Raw genomic sequence first — 4,771 nt, 5'->3', positions numbered from 1 at the left:
ACAACAACAGTGTGCTCTGAAAATATGATACGAATAAACCTTTATGGCATGTTTCTGATGAGAAACAGCTTTTCACAGTATTCTGTGAGAGGATATTTTGGGGGTGATTGGTTATTAAAATATAGGCTAGTGTTACTGTCAGGCAGAACCCTATACTTCAACATACAAGAGTCACACAAAATCCCACAAAAGTAGTGAAAATAGCAGATCTACAAGCTCACAACGCATCACGATGAGATGCCTTGTGAGTTTGTAGATCAGCTATTTTCACTATTTTAAAATGTTTTTTAAAATAATAATAATAAAAACTGAATGGTTTTGGACATACAGTACAATGTTTCCACAAACGTTATTTTGATTATACATTGGCTTCAGTTGCTCAGTGATTTGCGTCATTTTAGGTGCTATTAATGATGCATCACTTTCTCTCTTTTTTTTTTTACTTTTCCCTCTGTCTGACCGAAACCAAGAGCTCCAAACAAGAATTTGTTGAAGTTTCTTTCTTTTTTGTCACTGTTATTATTATTATTCTTTTTTTGTTTTTCTCAGACAAACTCGATGATGAATTAGAATTACCATTGGCTTTTCTGGAGGCAACCAGAAACTCATGTCTTATTACTTACCTCGGCCACTCTTTATCAGAGGCAGCTGTCACGACTCACGACTCACAACACAGCCTACTTTTTAAACCTCTCACGATGTTAGCGCTCTCGTTCAGACATCCCAAACTGATTTATTTAATCATTTTCCGTGGCCCCGAGGTGAGGTGGACGTGCTCTTCCAACCTCTCCATTTGGAAGCAAAGCACGAAAACAGCATGGTTGTTTTTCACCACCTGTGCGCAACGCACACACAAACACACACGCACGTATTAACTGTATATATGATGCTTTCGGGTGTGCCAGTACAGTACAGTGACAGTACAGTACAGTAGAGGGTACAGTAGAGGGACCGCCACACGGTAACTCTGTCATTTCTCAACCGTTTCGGACGCGGGGAGGCACGCCGGAACCGGCCCGGCCCCCTGGGCGCGTTCCTGGGGGTCTGGAACCCCCCCTCCCCCTCAAACCCTGGGGACCCCCCCATGGTAACTCTGTAATTTCTCTACCGTTTCGGACGCGGGGCGGCTCGCCGGAACCGGGCCGGCACCCTGGGTGTGTTCCTGTGGGTCTGGAACTGGAGCTAATATACGCTTGATGAGTAGTTCTGTAACAATTCATGACCACTTCTACCCCTGTAGTCTTAGAGAACTGCACTTTTTCCCATCTATACAAAAATGTGCAGATCTGTACAAGCTCGCAATGCGTCTGCTATTTTTGGCTAATGTTCCCCCTGGGATTGTGCGGCCTGACATGCAACAGAGGATTTCCGTATGATGACCACTGACATTTACACAAACAAGGATACATGACTATCATCATTTTCACTCAATCACTTTACACTTCTGATTTTTCACTTTCAATCACATATATACATTGTAAAGTGCACATGATGAATGATGCCAGTATAGTTTCATGGGAGTTTCATCTGTTGACGAAAACCTCCCATTTATAGAGCCAGATCCACTCCCCAGGGAAGACGCTGATGATGACTCATTGATTCTCGATGAAAAACACTGTGTGTGCGTGCGCGTGCGTGCGTGCGTGTGTGTGAAACAGACAGAGAGGGAAAGTGGCGAGACACACTGTTCAGAGTTAAACCAAACCCCGCAGGACTTTACTGTGTGGATAGAAGATGGACAGAAGACAGAATAACTGCATAGTACTAGCAAGTCTCAAACCAAGTCTCAAAATGAAATATCCTGAGCGTTCATTTCAACTCAGAGAGTATACAAATCTTACATTTAGAAGTAGAAGTTAAAAGGTATATTCAGTGATTTGACTTAATTCAAATATCACTTATTTTTTCTTTTTTTCTGGATAATCCTCCCTACTATAGAGTGTGCTGACCATATAAGGAGTTCCTCCCTGTCCCCAGTGAGCCCCTGGGGTCAAAAAACCCTAGTTTCAGTTTTGGTGGCAGGTGGCAAAACCTTCATCCAATCAGGATGAGTGGGGGCTTCCTCCAATCATGATCGAGTGGGGGCGAGCCTTGGTGCACATGCTGTTGGCCTGTTGCACTTCCCCCCACTGTAGAGCGTGCATGTGCACATTTTGTTACCGGGGCGGACTGGGTCCAAATCACCCAAATCACTGAATGCTCCTTTAAAGTGGAAGTATAGCTATACTTTAATGTGGCCAATGGCCATACAAGGAAAGAGAAGTCTGGCATTCTCTACTGGAACTGGACTCTGGATAAACGGTAGAAGCAGCTGGAAGGATAAATCCTACAGCAGATGTTCCAATTAAGACCATTAGAACATTACAGCTGCCGACGCTGTAATGTCTGTACAGTATTATGAGTATGAATGTGTGTTAACCAGTGTTGATTTCGTGGACTATGACGAAAAAAAAATTCCTTGACTATACCATTTTTCACTGACAAAAACAAAAAATAAAACGAAATCTAAGAGTCAACATATAGTGGCAATTTCGTCAACAAATAAAAAGTAGACTAAAATGTTATGGGGGAGAAGATCTTCTCCCCTTTTAGCCGTAAAAATGCTCAGTGGGGAGATCCAGTAGAACTATAAAAGACAAGTCTTTTCATTGTGTGTAGGTGTAGCGCTCCTGCTATTTTCGGCACACAGCTGGGTATAAATCAGGCATTTCAATTAACCCCCATTGTGAACGGCCAAAATACATTTTAGTCGACTAAATCCACTGTAGATTTAGTCGACTAAAACCGTATTTAGTCAACTAAAACTAAAACTCAGATGACTAAAATGATTAAAAGTAAATGGATTTTTATTTTAATGTTTTTTTTTGTGGCTTTCGCCTTTATTTTATATTTTTTATGGAGGGACAGACAGTATAGGCTGACAGGAAATGGGGAGAGAGATGGGGGGATGACATGCAGTGAAGGCCGTCGGGATCGGGAGTTGAACCTGGATGGACTGGATTACCAGCCAAGGTGCCTGGACCACAGAGCCACGGCCCAGGCCTATTGAAAAGACTATTACTAAAACTAAATCAAAATGTACTGTCAGAATCAACACTGGGGCTAAGGATAATTTAACTAAATAAAATAGAAAATGGGTGCGTCTTGGTTACTGGCCCAGTTGGCCCCTGTTTGTTCAGTAACAAACACAAACAAACATCATGATCTCGTCTCTCTTATACTCTGCCTTCGCCTCTCTCCAGTGTGCTGTTTAATTAAGTCATAGTTTTAGTCGGCGAAATCAACACTGTTCTCGGCTCATACTTTTTCTGAGGGTGCATATTCATTTGGGGAGCTTTGATTTGAAAAAGTTTGGGAACTCTTGGTGTACAGTAGGCTATGTGATGGCTTCTTCAAACCATTAAGATGCTTGGGGTTTCAGTACAGCTGTGTTTTGGCAAAGAACTCGCTGTTAGGATCTAATGAGAACCATGCCCGTTGTTTTTTCCTCTCTGACTGACTGTAGCCATCGTTATGATTGGCTCAACATCTGTGTAGGTTGTGGACATTCATACAAACACGTGCATGCTCACACAGACTCACGCACGCACGCACACGCACACACACACACACACACACACACACACACACACACACACGTTTGTTGCACAGATTAGCATGCAACAAATGTACACTTAATGCAAGACTATTAGATCAAACATTCTTGTTGCATGCGTGCGTGCGTGCGAGCGTGCATGCGCATGCGCGTGTGTGCGCACACAAGGAAGGAAAAAAAGCAAGTCGGAAGGAAGGAATGGAATGGAAGGAGAAGATTGCATTGTGTATCGATTCAATTCACAATGCAACCTTTTGTGTATTGATTCCATCTAATAGGAGGTGGCCGGCAGCCCTGACCAATTGCCAAGTAATGTTTAACAACTCTTGGGAAAGAACAACCGCTGCAATCATTGTGGAGTGCGTGTGCGTGTGCGTGCATCTGTGTGTGTGTGCGCACTGTACAATACAGTGACTGCTGTGCTTTCATCACCCACAGGTGTGTGCCAATTACAAGACCGAGGATCGATAGCATGGAGGGATTCTGGGTACCTGCAGCTATAGCTCAAAGAAAACCAGGTGAGCAAAAGTGTAATCCATCCCCCCCAAAAAAGTCCTTTCGAATCAGACACCTCAGCATGAGGTGGAATGATTGTGAGCCAGCCAGCCAGTGCCTCCGGATGTTGATACTGCTATTCTGCAACAACTCGATGCCCCATTTGCAAACCATAGACCCCTAAAGGAACCAACTGCAATACCGCCTTTGTAGCTCTGCTAGTGCTTAGACGTGGATTAGCTGTCTGTCACCCCTGGTATTTCCACCTCAGGCTTTCAGAAAGAAAGAAAAACAGAAACTACAATTTGAATATGTTTGAAGCTGACAAACCGCTTGATTTATTTCACAGCACAGCCCTGCCTGTTGAAATACAAGCAGCCAATATAACCCATTGCAATTGGAGCCCAGGAGTGCTGCAACTACGAGACTAAACCTCCTGCCAAGACAGAAGGTCCCGACTGCGTCCGGATTCACTGCCACTCACAACAAGACGTTGTTGTGGACCTTCCAGCCGTCCATCCATCCTAAACTGCTTATCCAGAGTGGGGTCGTGGCGGGGTCTACAGTTCCAGTGGAGAGCTCCAGACTTCCATTTCCTGGGCAACATCAGCCACTTCATCTCTTGGATCCCAAAGCGTTCCAAGGCCAGTGTGGAGACAGAAACCCCCATATGGTCCTTGG

Source organism: Electrona antarctica (assembly GCF_951216825.1).
Source record: "Electrona antarctica genome assembly, chromosome: 23".
NCBI lineage: Eukaryota > Metazoa > Chordata > Actinopteri > Myctophiformes > Myctophidae > Electrona > Electrona antarctica.
This window is presented reverse-complemented; position numbering follows the sequence as displayed.